The following is a 15,834-nucleotide window of genomic DNA, read 5'->3' as shown; positions in this document are numbered from 1 at the left end:
TTCTCTCCTGAGTGGAGGGGTTTCCAGGTTCATAGCAAACACTTTTATAATTACAAAACAAACATTTAAATATTGTCTTAAAACATGGGATGCAGATATTATAACTGAGATTAACATGTGCAGCAACCAACAAGCATTTCAGCTGCCTTTTGAGCTGGGCTGCCAGCCAGCAGCCACTGCTCTCCAGACACCAGGTCTGACGGGCAAAGCAGTGGCACTCTGCTCTAAAGGCAGTGCCGTCAGCAGCAGCTGTGCAAAAGGGAGCCATAGCATGGTATTGACACCCTTGCTTCCACATTGCTGCTGGCAGCAATGCTGCCATCAGAGATGGATGGCCAGAGGGTGGGGAGTGCTGGCCAGAGGCCCAGATCTGAAGACAGCATGACTCCTAGCAGTAGCCCAGAAGGTAGAAGGGGAGGGGGATTCATCAGAGTCTGAAATATTTTTAAAAGGGGTCTCAACAAAAAAAGTTTGAAAGCCCCTGGTCTATGTCATGCAACTTGACAGACACTTTCAATCAACTACTTACACTGCAGTGTTATCGGATGATTATGCTCAACTTTTTGCATTATGGTAACCACAGAACTTTCGCCGCATGTTTTAGTAAAAATATACCTTTATTTTGATTGATTTTTGCCAATGATCCTGTATTTCCGGATTTCCGGGAAATAGTGAACTAATTAGGCACCTAAATATAAGTAATATTTGTGCACAGATGTGAAGAATTAGATAGCTTGCGAAGCAGCGAAGAATTGGGCCCCAAGTTAGAGTTAGAGGAGACATTAAATGGTGAGGTCCTGCCATCACTGTTTGTGATTTGCAAATGAACTGAACTAAAATGTTTTTTATTCTGAGTGTTTCCTGGTTGATGTTTTCATTGATTTCACCCTTTTGAAAAAAAAATTATTAGGCTGAATATTTTGACGTGTAAATGTGCAGAAAATGTTGTGTAAAATGGAAGACTCATAAAATTTCAAGCAAAAGAACAGGCAATGTTTTCTTGTGTTGGAAAAGGAAAAGATGGATGATAAAGTGAGAAAATTGTGCTAATACATATATGCATACAAAATGAAGTGCACAGACATAGTTATTTTGTGATGGAGCAGAGCAGGATAGGAAAAGAACTGATTGTAGCTGTCAGCAAATACAGAATGAGAATTGGGATGTTATGCTAACTGATTACAGTTTGGAAAGGTATTTAAGGACAGATCTAACTTTTAATACAGAAGTAGTTTCATTGACTGACTTCACTGCTCAAGGTATTACAATTAGATATGTGCCTACCTACCTTGCTGAATTGGGACCCATTGCAAGGACATAAGTGTGATGGACTGGGCCGGGTCTGGGCACAGCTGAGGGCGTCCCCTCAGGGTGAATTGCTTAAAACCAGGGCTCCTTACAGCCCCAGACTGGAGGCCTTTCCCAAATAGGCCACAAACCAGTCTCACAGAGCAATCTGGCCAGCAGGAAGCCTCATGAGCAAAACCCCTCAGATACCCCAGCTCTCCCTGTGCCACAATCAGCCCTGGGCCTAACACACAGGTGAAGAGTTATAGGACCCAATCTCACCTTCCCCGAATGGATCATCCCGGTCCCAAAGAACCAGCCATAGATTCCCAGTCAGTTTACACTTTGGCTCTTACCCACAAGACCACACTGGGTCAATCCTTTAGAATCTATTATCTAAAGGTTTATTAATAAAGGAAAGAAAAGGCAGAGAGTAAGGTTATTAAGGAGAATATATTACATGCACCAATCACTAAGTTCTTGATGCAGGCTCTCAGCAGAGATGTTATAAACTGCTATCTTAAAAGTCTCTGGTGTATATCCTATGTCAGGATGGGTCCACAATCCTTCCCAGCTCTTTGTTCCTTGCAAGGCTGCATCTAGGACCAGTAGCAGAATCGAAGACAAGATGGAGTCCATCTCATGGCACTTATATCTCTCTCCTGGCGTCTCCCTAGCCAGAGCAGGTCACATGGTCAAGTGACCTGTCTGTGTTTCACATGCTGGCAGCTACTATGCCCTGGCTGTTTGCATGTTTCCAGACGCATTCCTCAGGTGTGTATTGGCCTCTCTGAGAGCCATTGTCCCTGGAACTGTGCTAGTTAGCATAGTCGTTGACTGAACAATTGTTCTTTACAACAGGCAGTCCAGGCCAGAATCAGCATAGAGTCCATATTCATAACTCCACAGACAGACATCATACGCGTGTATGAATAGCATACATAGACTCAGTAGAACATAAGCTTTCATTTGACACCTCACAGATCCCGCCTTTGTACAGATTTTGGGACTAACACCCCTCCCCCTCATGGACGCAGCAGTGATCTGGCTGCTCCCCTTGAAATCCAATAACGTGACAATAAGTGATGTTCCAGGATCATGTGTTAGGACCATGGCAATGTGGATGCACCTTAACTTCACTGACAGATGCACTCAACTCATACACTACCCAGATAAGAGTGCCAACAGCCCGACATGGCAGCAGGTGAATATGAACTCTGCCTATGGTGAAGGAGAAGCAAGTGGCAGTGGCAGAGCAAAGTTAATCCATTCCTCCCAGTCGGGGTCCATTCCCACTCTAGTTGAATCTATAACCATATCTCCAGAAGCTAGCTGAAAATTTCTCAGAGTATATCCCCACTGGAGCTGGCAGGTGTAAAGAGCTCTCTTAGCTTTGCTCATAGTGCATAAAAATATTAACGTAGAGGCAGCAGCGTGAGCAGCAGGAGGGGCTAGCTGCCCAAATACAATCTTGCCTGAAACCATAGATACATACACAGTGTTGAGAGATGTGGCTGGGAAGTGGGGGAGTGGAGTAGGTGGGAGGGGAAGACATTCCTGCCAGAGCAGAGGCCAAGCAGCTCTCAAGGGCCTTTCAGCAGCTGCATACAGCTGCCATCCGGCAGGCCCATTGGGAGCTGTGCGCATCCAGGAGGCCCTGAGGGATAGCATATGAGACTCTCCCCTGGGCTTCCCCACAAGGAGCCTCTGCATAGCCCCTCCGTGCCTTTCCTCCCGCATCCCTCCCTTCCTCTGACCTTCCTTTTCCCCATCCCTTGCAGATACAATAAACCAGACTTTGTTATGAACCAATTAACTGGTTGTAATATTTTTTAATTTGGGGTAAATATAACTGGGGCAGGATGGAGGAAAGAAGCTGAGAGGAGGAAAGAAGGAGGAAGGGCTCAGGGATGGGACTGGGACTGGTGCCTGCCTCAGGTGGTCCCACCACCTCGTATGTAGGGCTCTCAGCAGCCATGGGGGAGATTAGGGAGAGAAGCCGGAAGGGCGTGAGCAGAAGCTGGAGCAGCAGCAGGGGTGGGGAGGGTGGCAGTTGCTGGACTGCTGGGTGGTGGCCAACAGGCAATCAGCAGTGGCAGTATATGCTGCTGCGACAGCGCCTGACACATAGAATCATAGAATCATAGGACTGGAAGGGACCTCGAGAGGTCATCGAGTCCAGCCCCCCACCCTCAAGGCAGGACCAAGCTCCGTCTACACCATCCCTGACAGATGTCTATCTAACCTGTTCTTAAATATCTCCAGAGAGGGAGATTCCACCACCTCCCTTGGCAATTTATTCCAATATTTGACCACCCTGACAGTTAGGAATTTTTTCCTAATGTCCAATCTAAACCTCCCCTGCTGCACTTTATGCCCATTACTCCTTGTCCTGTCCTCAGAAACCAAGAGGAACAAATTTTCTCCTTCCTCCTTGTGACACCCTTTTAGATATTTGAAAACTGCTATCATGTCCCTCCTTAATCTTCTTTTTTCCAAACTAAACAAGCCCAGTTCATGAAGCCTGGCTTCATAGGTCATGTTCTCTAAACCATTAATCATTCTTGTCGCTCTTCTCTGTACTCTTTCCAATTTCTCCACATCTTTCTTGAAATGTGGCGCCCAGAACTGGACAAGGTACTCCAGCTGAGGCCTAACGAGCGCAGAGTAGAGCGGCAGAATGATTTCACGAGTTTTGCTTACAACACACCTGTTGATACAACCTAGAATCATATTTGCTTTTTTGCTAACAGCATCACACTGTTGACTCATATTCAACTTGTGGTCCACTATGACCCCTAGATCTCTTTCCGCCATGCTCCTTCCTAGACAATCGCTTCCCATCTTGTATGTATGGAACTGATTGTTCCTTCCTAAGTGGAGCACTTTGCATTTCTCTTTATTAAACCTCATCCTGTTTACCTCTGACCATTTCTCTAACTTGCTAAGGTCATTTTGAATTATGTGCCTATCCTCCAAAGAAGTCGCAACCCCACCCGGTTTGGTATCATCTGCAAATGATGATGATGTGCTTCGAGCAAGGCCATCTATGGCCTCGACTGCGGGCATTTTCCTACAGCAGCACAGATGTCTCAGAGGAGCCTTGTTACCCCACATCCCCAGGACAAGCAGGAATTGGAAGGTGCCAGCCAGGCCAGAAGCCTGCAGGCTGGCAGTGGCGGTATGCACAGGGAGAGGACTTGGATCCCTGGTCGCTGGAGGCTAAGGGGAGAGAGAATGTTGGGGGACCTGTGTGTGAGCTGGGGAACCTGTGAACTGTTACTGGGGTCCCCTCCTCTTTTTCCCCCCAAGCAGGCTTCCTCAAGGCCTCGGCATCCTCTACTTCGCTACATTTTCCCAGGAGCGGATGCTACTCCAGGAGTGCAGGCATGACCGTGTGCTATCATGGAATCATAGAACACTAGGACTGGAAGGGACCTTGAGAGGTCATCAAGTCCAGTCCCCTGCCCTCATGGCAGGACCAAATACTGTCTAGACCATCCCTGATAGACATTTATCTAACCTACTCTTAAATATCTCCACAGATGGGGATTCCACAACCTCACTGGGCAATTTATTCCAGTGTTTGACTACTCTGAAAGTTAGGAACTTTTTCCTAATGTCCAACCTAAACCTCCCTTGCTGCAGTTTAAGCCCATTGCTTCTTGTTCTATTCTCAGAGGCCAATATGAACATGTTTTCTCCCTCCTCCTTATGACACCCCTTTAGATATCTGAAAACTGCTATCAGGTCCCCCCTCAATCTTCTCTTTTCTAAACTAAACAAACCCAATTCCTTCAGCCTTCCCTCATAGGTCATGTACTCTAGACCTTTAATCATTCTTGTTGCTCTTCTCTGGACCCTCTCCAATTTCTCCACATCTTTCTTGAAATGTGGTGCCCAGAACGGGACACAATACTCCAACTGAGGCCTAACCAGCGCAGAGTAGAGCGGAAAAATGACTTCTCGTGTCTTGCTCATAACACACCTGTTAATACATCCCAGAATCATGTTTGCTTTTTTTGCCACAGCATCACCCTTTTGACTCATATTCATATGTGTAGTACTGCTGTGTGTGTGTCCATGACACCAGCCTCCTTAGTGGTGGCTTGTGGTGGGAAGGTGTCCCACCACGGGGTCAGGAGTAAGGCAGGCCTGTGCAGGAACCCTGTGAGCAGGAGCACAAGATTCCTGTGTGGAAGTCTCATTGCAGCTCTCTGCTCCATGCACAGGCGATGCCCAGGCCGAGAAGGCCGGGCGAAGCGTGTGCAGCCACTCACCACCTCCCCCCATGTGTGTCTAGGGAAAGTAATGGAACTTGCCTGACAGGCTTTCTCTGGCCTCCTCCAAGACCTGGGTGACATCCTGGGAAGGGGGGTACTGGCTCTAGGGACAGGCTGACCTCCTAGTTGGTGAGCATGGTGTCAGTGCTGGCTGCTTCCTCCTCCTCCTTTTGTTTCCCCCTCCTCATCCTCCTACCCCATGGGCCTGCCCTCCAGGAAGCTGAGGATGGGCACCTCCAGCCCAGAGTCCACAAAGGGGGGCAGGGAGGGACTGACCCTACCTGCCCCAGGATGCAGTGGAGCTGTTCATAATAGGGGCAGGACTGGGGTGCTGCCCCTGAGGAGGAGCTCCACTCCCTGGCTTCATGTATACCTGCCTTAGCTCCTTGACTTTCATGTGAACCTGCGCCTGGGTGCGTATGTGGCTCTTCTGACCCAGGCTGTCGCCCATCCAGCTGTAGATGTTGGCATTCCTGAGCCTGGTGCGGAGATCCTGGAGGTTTGCTTCCTCTCCCCAGACCTCAATGAGATCCAGGATGTCTGCACCAGACCAGAGTGGGGCCCTCCTCTTCTGCCCCTGGTAAGGGCTTGGGCGCTGCTGTGTGGCATGGTGCTAGCAGGGCTTGCGTTGTGGCACAAACAGATTCCCCTGTGGCTGCACCTTTAAAGGCTGCAGGGGAACGGGAACTATAGAGTTGTGATGAGTGTGGACAGAGTGGCCACCAGGGCAGATGTGAGATGCCCTGGAGGCCACTTATTTTGAAATAAACACGGCTGCACTGTTTACCCACACCGTATTCCAAAATAGCTACATTGAAATAGGCATTATTCCTTGTGAAATGAGGGTTACTGAATTGGGAATAAGAATCCCATTGTTTCAAAATTATTTTGAAATCACGAGCTTGCTGTGTAGACACTCACCTTGTTATCTCGAAATAACGTGAGTTCTTTTGAAATAACGCTGCAGTGTAGACATGCCCTTTGTTCTGAAACCTCCTGTTAACCTGAAGGAAGATCTGGTGAGAGAGACACATTTTTAGAGCTGTGCCCACCTTGTAGGTGCTAGCTGATAATAGACAAATTGGAATTCTGATCAATCAGACACAGAGATAGTATTGGTATGGTACCTGTGAACCAGTATAAGACTATTACGATGTCCACATCTGGAATTTGGCCCGAGTCCACATAAAACACTTGTATTTTCTGTCAATTCCCAAAAGAGGCGAGTTTTCATCAACAAATTGTAAATTAATCATAAACCAAATAATAACTAGTTGAATACAATACTTTCCTCTGCAGCCTCAGACATTAGATGCAATCAGTTGCTAAATTTCAAATAATATTTACCATGTCAGAGGTTCTGAAACTGACAGTATATGTTTTTTCATTGCCCAATATATCCCTGCTAGGTTTTTTAAATATGTGTATCTATTGAAGTGCTCTGTCTGTGTCATCAGCACAGTGCTGACTTCTCATTATTAACCTCTCATAATTCACCTCAGCAGTTCACACTGCATTTCTCAAATCAAAGCCTTGCTAACAAAGCCATTACATCAAGAAGAGATGTGATGCGTTTCTGCTAGAAGATATTGGCTTGGGATTGTATGTTTATTTTCCACACTTCACCTTACTCTTCTATTTAGAAAGGTGGCTGTGTTTGTCATAGCAGTTGCCTTGTAGCAATTGCTGTAGTGTAGGTTACATCAGGAAATACCAAACATTTTTCTACAAGCATAAATGTCAGGGATGGAAAAGACAGTCTAGCCCATTTCCCTGACAGGGAAAGGATGTTTCTGCCCAGCCATAAAACATGGGACTTTCATTATGGAAAGTTTAAAGTTGTCTTGTCATATTACAGTGCCAATATATTACCCATTTCATGTATAAAACAACTTTGTCAAAACTAGTTATATAGGTTGCAAAGTCGCATCTTCAAAAGTTAGGAAATAACTGATTTATAGATACCCATGCAACCTTTATTTCACTCCCTTAGCCATATTGTGCTCTGAATGAAGCCAGGTGCACTGAGAAAAACATAAGATATCATCATATAATTAAAGACTGATGTATATACTCTTAGTGGTCAGCTTATGTCCTGAAACACGGGGGTCAATATCACACAGACATTTTATTGCAGTTTGTGCAACTGGTGTTTCCATTCTTACTGTCTAATTAATGCCAAAGCTTTTTTAACATCCTGCTAAGCTGCTTGCTACAATGATACCATGTGGCAAGCTCATCCATGGGTAAATTATACATTACACAGGTTTCTTTTGATTGGTTTTGAACTGTTGCCATTCAGCTTAATGGAAAGTCCCCTTGTATTATTAGTGACCTTTTCACTGCTCATTATTTTATACACTTTTTTCATGCCCTATTTTTTGACTCTTCTCCAAATGAAATAGTGTTCATCATTTTAATCTCTTAATGATAATGGGCAGATCTATAGGTTTTGCAGGAACACCCAAAGGCTTCAGTGTAGCCCCACTGGCCGAGGCTCTGTACATATGTGCAGGTAAATGCTGTCCTTACTCAGAAGACTTACAAATGTAATTGAAACAAGAGTCAACAAACAAATGTGACAAAGACCATTTGTACACCACTTAGCACAATGGGGTCCTGGACAACAACTAGTGCTCGAAGATGCTACAGCACTATAAATACCTAGTAGATTTTCCCAGCATTGCTCAGGTCTTAAAGCAAACTAATGATTTGGGGAGGAGTTGGAAAATGTATTGCTTTATTTAAATGATTATAGTTTTCAAAAATGAAGGAAAAAAGAAGTCTGCATTAATAAAAGCAGGAAAGTGATTCAAACAATGGATAGTTTGTTGGTAGACAATATTTGCAGTTTTTCTGGCTTGCTAGAATAAGGCTACGTCTACGCTGCAGGAATTTGTCGGCAGAGGCAATGCAAATGAAGTGCTCATTAGCATTTCTCGCGCTCTCATTTGCATAGTCTCTTCCAATCCTTTTTGCAGAAGAGGTTTTTGCAGGAAACCGCAGTGTAGATTGGGCAAACCTCCTTTTGCACAAGATCCTGTATACCTTCTTTTTTGCGGAATAAGGGTTCTTGTGCAAAAGGGTTTTTTTGTGCAAAATGGTTCCGTGTACACTGTGGTTTTTGCACAAAAACCTCTTCCATAAAAAGGATCAGAAGAGATTATGCAAATGAGAGCATGAGACATGCTAATGAGTGCTTCATTTGCATTGCTTCTGCCAACAAATTCCTGAAGTATAGATGTATCCAAAAATGGGGGTGGGGTACAGGAGTAAGGGCAGGGAGCTGGGAAGTTGGAAGGCCTGGGAGCTGAGGGCACTGGGTTCCAGTGGGGGGGGGAGGGGGGCAGGGCTGAGGGCAGGACCTTGGGGGGGGAGGCTGGAGCCAGGGCAGGAGGTGGGCTCCTTCAAATATGTTCTAGGCATCTGTGAGATGCCTTTCTGCAGGGCACGGAGATGCATTAAAAAGTCACCTCCCTATTTGTAATGGCTGAATGAGAGCCTCTCACATTAACCGTCTCTGTGCTCTGGGGTGTGCCAGGACTGCTTGTTCCTCCTCCCCTCTGCAAAGAAAACACCAAAAAAGGGGGAGGGCCTTGGAGGAGGTAGGCTTATACCCTTGCACATTAATGGAAGCAATCGCAGCATCTTGTCACATAGATGGGGCCTCAAACTGAGTTGGGAACTCTAGCTTAAGGTAGTTATTTATATATTGTTTTTCTTTGCAATGCTCCTTAGAAAGAACATCCAGGATTCCAGGCAGCACCCAGGAATAGACCATACAAATGTATACTGTGATCTGCCATGAGTAAAAAATAAAATGCTAATTCAATATGGTTATTAGCATACCCCTGATACCAAACCACAAGTACAATTCTGGCTGTTTAAAAAAGAAAGAAAATAGTTTCAATTTTAAACCTAAATAAAGGTTTTAGGATTTGTGATTTTACAGCACCAAGAATTCATAATGACAAAGCATCAGTAGCTGCTGAAAGAGGCTGTTGAGAATTAAAGTAGGGCACTTGTAATTTTATAAGATAATTATTTTTGTGATAAGATCTGCCATGTAAGAGACTTAGTACATTGTGGCCTTTGGATTCTTGCACAGATACATGGCTTTCATTTTATTTTCTAATTATACAGTTATGCAATTTACAAAGTCGTTTTATTTTTATCGTCGCTTTCGTGCACATCATACCCCCAAATACTTTACGCAGAGTAAATAATAGAAGAGACACTGTTTATAAAAGGTGGAAAGATATTAGGCATGATTCATTTACTGCAGTTTGCCAGCAGAATTAGGCAGCAGACCTCCAGCAGCCAACAACTAAAACAAGCTATATGAAGTGAGTGGGGCTATCCAGAAAGAGATGGACCTGTGGCAACTAGAACATATGTTAATTCAGCATATTTCTCAAACAGCAGCACTGGTGGAATCCAGCAGATGATTTCTAGCACTGCTAGCTTCATTTTTTGGCTATTTTTGTGTAGCCCAAGGCCTAGTGTGCTTCAGGAGCAGCCCTGGGAACTACAAGTTGTGCGCTACAAACTGCGGCATGATGGGAGAACTTCCTGGTTCCTGCCAGGATGTACCCTCTGTCCCCAGCAGAGTCTCAGCACTGACTGAGCTGGGAGTATGTAGGCTGCAAGCACAGAGGAGGCTGCTGAACTCTACTCCTGTTGTGTGTTCTTTACAGAATAAAGGCTGTCCCTGGGGCTGTGTCTAGACTGGCCAGTTTTTCCGGAAAATCAGCCGCTTTTCCGGAAAAACTTGCCAGCTGTCTACACTGGCTGCTTGAATTTCCGCAAAAGCACTGACTTCCTACTGTAAGAAATCCGTGCTTCTTGCAGAAATACTATTCTGCTCCCGTTCAGGCAAAAGTCCCTTTTGCACAAAGCTTTTGCGCAAAAGGGCCAGTGTAGACAGCTCAGATTTGTTTTCCGCAAAAAAGCCCCGATTGCGAAAATGGCGATCAGGGCTTTTTTGCTGAAAAGCACGTCTAGATTGGCATGGACACTTTTCCGCAAAAAGTGCTTTTGCGGAAAAGTGTCCATGCCAATCTAGACGCTCTGTTCCAAAAATGCTTTTAACGGAAAACTTTTCCGTTAAAAGCATTTTCGGAAAATCATGCCAATCTAGACGTAACCTGGTGGTTTGACTGAGTGGGTCTGCTCTGAGGTGCACACAAAGGAGCCTCAGGTCTAGTCTCACAGTTGAGTAAAGTCACAAGGCTTCCTCTATGTTAAATAACCTCATACATGGCTAGTGAACAGGAGGGGCTACATTTGCAAAAGGCAAATTCTTCATATTGACTCTCTTCTTTGGGGGATTCCAATACATAATAGCACCTTTTTGACTCAAGCAGCTAGTCAGTGCCCAGGACCCTGCAAACCATTCTAGTTAGGAGAAAAAACTGATGATGGAGTCCGGTACCATTGATGCAGCCGTTTAGTGACAAACACAGCTCTGTTTTTCTGAACACAGGAGGAACCAAACAGGAAGGGATAATTTCTTGATTAAGCCAGAACCCAAAGCCACCACTCTAAGCTTTCCTAGAACCACACACTCAAGGCTTGTTCAGGCTGCCTCTGGCTTTTTTCTCACCTCTGTGTCTGTCTCTGTGCTGTCTCTTCCCCCTCACACCACACATTACTTCAGACATACCCAGCGGAGCCCTGCACCTTTTAATTTTGATTCCTGGATGGTGTAGGTTAGTGGTTACCCCCACCCGCTTTAATGAGGCTTTGCTCATTATTTAAAAGATAATATTTTTTTAAACTTTCTTGTGAGTTTGGGAAAAAAATTCTCAGATGCTCATGGGCTGTCTCCCCAGAATGGGAAGAGTCCTGTCACCATTTTAAAGAGCTAGGCAGATAACTGTTGATAAAGTGACTCCTTATTTGGAGGTAAAGGGGCGGTCCATAGTAGGGAAAAAGGAAGCAGCAGGTGACTCTTGTGCCTCAGCTCTGGGTTCTGCTGTGACACCCGTGTTCTAGCTCTTAGGAGTATAGGAGCCACAAAGCCAGTGCGCCACTCTCTGCCCATGCATGCTCTGGGAATACCCCCAACATGAGAGGGATTTCCTGATGGCATAGAGCCAGCAAAATGGCTGATACAACAGTTTCTCAATCCCTGGAAGAGTCCAAGGGGCATGAAAGTGTGGCCTAGAGAAAGAGCACCCTGTGCGTCAACTACTGCAAGATGGCACCATAGGGAACTGCTGAAGGCATGGGAGCCAACAGGATTGTGCTCCGTGCTCCTGAAAGGGGTGGAGCTTGAGTCAGCAGGAAATGTAGGCAAGGGGCTGCATTGCCTTCCCAAACATGCCTATACTCCACGGCAGCCAGGGAAAACCGGGGCCATGGCATGGCAACCTGGTTCCCTGGCCACCAAGGAAGGCAGGGGCTGCAACACGGCAGCCTGGCTCCATGGCTGCTGGGGAAGGCTGGGGCTGTGGCACAGCAGCCCCAGCCCTCTATGTGGCCAGGAAGGATAGGACTGGGTTGAGTGGTACTTGGCTTCACAGGGGGAGGGATGGGGCCTTGGCAGGAAGGGATGGGTTGGAGCTTGCCTTCCCCAGCTGGGCCTTCACTTACTGCCCATGGGCAAGGTCTTGGGTTGAAGGGGTGGAGAGACAACCTCTAGCACCACCAAGCCAGCCCAGTGCCTCTCCCACTGGCCCTCTGAGCTGGCCAGAGCATGCAGCACAGGGCTCTGGAGCATGCCGCCTGGTGCTTAGGCCACAATTCTAAAGGACCTGGGGTAGCTGCGATGGTGGCTGGAAGAGTTGTGCCCTTTAGAATCTCCAGGACAATTGCCCCCTCTATTGTCACTGGGCCTGGCTGAAGGCCATACAGCTTCTCTGGCTCACACCAGTCACTACTGGTGTCCTCAGTTGCCTCTATTACCCAGGGGGCACAAAGACCGTGCACAGCCTCCTTTCTTCCCCTTGCTCCCAGGGTGTGCCACGCTCAGCTCTGCCCCTGCCCAGAACCAAGGCTCTTGTTTCTGTTTCTGGGTAGGAGTATGGGCAAGTTATTAGAACAGGGGGACTTGGAGACAGGACGGCTTGGTTCACGCGATAGGGTTTCAAGTCTCCAGGGAGGAGATGCGTTGGGTCAATAGGTGTAATTTTAATATTGCCAATCGGCTGTCACCACAATTTAAAGATGATGAGCCTCAGTCTAGTGTGTCCATTAAAAATGTATGAAACAGCTGGTATGTTGGACCTAAGCTTCTCCAAGGTTAGAGAGGAGGAGGGAGGTCCGGAGCTTGGGTTACAGGCTGGCTTAGCCCCATCACACAGTGCCACAATCAGTGAGCTAAATCCTGGCCCCACTGAAGTCAGTTGAAATTTTGCTATTGACATCAGCACAGCGGGGATGTCACCCCTGTCTGGAGCTGTGCATCCCACAGGACTACGAGGTTTCATCTCTGAGGGATGGGTTTGGACCTGTCTCTCCAGACTAAACATTCACTAGGACTCTCTCGTGGTCAACTGAAACTGAGTAGCTGAAAACAGGGATGTGACGGATTAGTCAATTTAATTTAGCATGCTCTCTTTGTGTACAGTAACGATTTCCGAAAATCCCTGCCTGCTGGTCTTGAAGCCTCAGAGGGAACAAAGCTGCATAGGAGCAAGGAGAGAATTTTTAGTTAACAGTTGAACTTTGTAAATGCCCTCTCCTGAAACAACACACTCCCATGACCTACACAATGAACCAACACGTACGTTTCCCAACATCCTGGATTCCTAAATGGCAACAAACTATAAAAATGTTAAGAATGTATTTTACGGCTTCAGAATTTTATTACTACTGAAAGCATCATTAAGTTTAAATTGATTGCATTAAAGACTGCATTAATTAGGAGAGAAATGTTGAATATACCGATATCTAGCTGACGTCATGTCTCTTACAGAAAATAACAGCTTTCTTAGGAACAGCTGCATTGTTTCTACTTCAGAAAGGCCTCAAGAGCATGGGATGGGTTGGCTCAGTGGAGTGTGAGGCTGCATGCCACTAGAGTTTGAATATGAGTTTGAATTTTATTTGTAGTAGTGGCTGTCTGCATTCCCTGTAAGCTGTGCACTTGGGTGACCACCTGGGAGAGATTCAGATGCTGCCCAGCTGATTAGCAGAGTGGTGGTGCACATCTGCACATGCCCTTGGTGCACATAACAAAATTTATTTTGCCACAAGAATGGAAAAAGTGAGAGGGAACATTGATTGCTGCTATGTATTGGGGTGCGATCCAGACCAGGACAGGTTGTATCACTGCATGCCTTGCAATCTTGGGTGCCTCACAAGACTGGGTGTAGCTCCCAGTCTGGGCTCCTCACAACCAGCCAATTGAGTGTTTGTGCACCTGACCACCCTCGTACAGCCGTTCTGACCCCAGGAGCCTGACTATAGCCAGTGAGTAAGGTCTTTGAATAGAAGGACAGGGCCAGGCACATAGACTGGGGGGAGCCTGCCTATAGACCCATGCTGGCTTCCACCTGCCGGTGTTACTACTTGAGGGTGCTCTCAACACACACTCAGTCTTGCAAAGCTAGTGTGGATCTGCCTATCTGAGCTAGGAAGGATGTTCTCAGTCAGGCAACTACCCTTCATATTATTCCTGTTGGATTAGGGTGTGGTAGGTTATTCAGTAGCCCACATAGCGGGAGAGGAAGTGGAGTGGGAGGGAGCAACTATCCTCGACTCTTTAGAAGAGCCTGGAAGAGCCATGGAACTGTGGTACTCAACCTATGTAACCAGCATGCTAAAAATGACAGTGTGGACACTGTTCAGGTCAGGCAAGCTTGCCCATGCCACTGTGTGTGTGTGCAACAACATCCACGCATGCTAAAAATAGCTGTCAGCTCCACCAGAGCTAGTGCATGCCTGTCGGCCTGGGCTGGGAGACAGACTCCCAGCTGCAGCGTAGACATAACGGTGGGGGCCAGTTTATCCTCGCTGCAACTTCCAGATCAAATAGGATTTATTTATAAGCAAAAGCAATGGTTTTTCTAACTGTAAATGTAGTGCCGACAGGCAGAACTGAACTTGGGATCTCTGGAATTTAGTGCTTACGCTGCTACCATATGTGCTAAAAGCCAGCTAGCTGATAGCTAAGGCTGTAGAGCAGACTCATTATTCTCTCTGTAAGTGGGTTCACTGCCACTAGATGGGACAGTGCGCCACACCCAGAAGGTATGTGGGTTACATAAGCAGGTAACATGCCGAGACCTCCATGTAAAACTGAGCTTATTCTGCCTTATTGCCAGCAGTAAAATTAGTATTTATTGTATTTTATTTCTGATATTGATTTGTATTTCCATAGCACCTAGGAACCTGATCATGGACCAGAATCCATGGAAAAGCAGAATAAAAAGATAGTCCCAGCCCCAAAAGGCTTAAAAATGAAATAAGCCCGGCACCAGCACTTCACAGAAGTTTTTGCTGATGGTATATGAAGACCAGGATCCAGCAGTAGCCACTGCTCTGCAGTGCTACTGTTAGCAAACAAAACTTGCTCTCAGTAAAGCGGGGATGAGTCAGACCCAGAGAGGAGATATGCTGAGTAAAGAGGTGCAGTTTTAGCATCACCAATCGGCTGTCACCACAATTTAAACAGGATGAGCCTAGGTCTAGTGTGTCTATTAAAAATTTATGAAACAGCTGGCAAGCTGTCCCTAAAGCAACCACAGACACTGTCCCAGCTGATGCACTGTTAGTTCCACCTTCACTTCCTTTTTTTGGCAATAGCCCTTTATAGCACACAATTAATCACTTTTGGAAGCACTTAATCCATGACGTTCAAAACTGCAGAAGCAGAACAAGTTATGCATTTAGCTGTGGTCCAGACAGCAATATAGCACCGTGTTACATTTTCACTGACCCAGGAATAGCGCCACACCCAATAAACTGGGTTTTCACAAATAGCCTTTGTCGTCTCCTGGTTGTGGCTCCCATCTCTGAGCTGATGGATGTGCTGAGGATGTGTGTCTCCATTCCTTGCCAACCTCACTTTGTCTGACTCTCACAATGGCTGTATGGCAGCTAAGTAAATGGTGGAAATGGGTACCACTTTGTATACTAACAGCGTAGGTTCTTCTACAGAGCCTGGTGATTTCTGAGTGCTTTGCTAAATTATAAATGATGCACACTGCTATATACGCAAATCTGGAAGTCTCCACCCTCCCCCCCACCCCGCCAATAACCCATGTCTCTCAAAATATCTAACATAAATTAAAACTAACACTGTATGAAAACTTGG

The 15,834-nt window shown here is 46.2% G+C and overlaps 1 long non-coding RNA gene across 2 annotated transcripts in view; it reads right to left on the bottom strand.

Annotated features, from left to right (window-relative positions):
• Window positions 1-6,476: 6,476 nt before the first annotated feature.
• The window catches only part of LOC106732054 (uncharacterized), a 146,316-nt gene continuing 136,958 nt past the window's right edge, over window positions 6,477-15,834 (bottom strand). For both annotated transcript variants that reach the window (XR_016348598.1, XR_016348599.1), the window contains exon 3: window positions 6,477-6,586. This is a non-coding gene — a long non-coding RNA (uncharacterized LOC106732054). The remainder of the gene's footprint in view (window positions 6,587-15,834) is intronic.

This window comes from Pelodiscus sinensis, chromosome 2, assembly GCF_052426305.1.
Source record: "Pelodiscus sinensis isolate ZL-2025 chromosome 2, ASM5242630v1, whole genome shotgun sequence".
Lineage (NCBI taxonomy): Eukaryota > Metazoa > Chordata > Testudines > Trionychidae > Pelodiscus > Pelodiscus sinensis.
The sequence above is the reverse complement of the archived record's forward strand: the minus strand, read 5'-3'. Positions and strand labels throughout refer to the sequence as shown.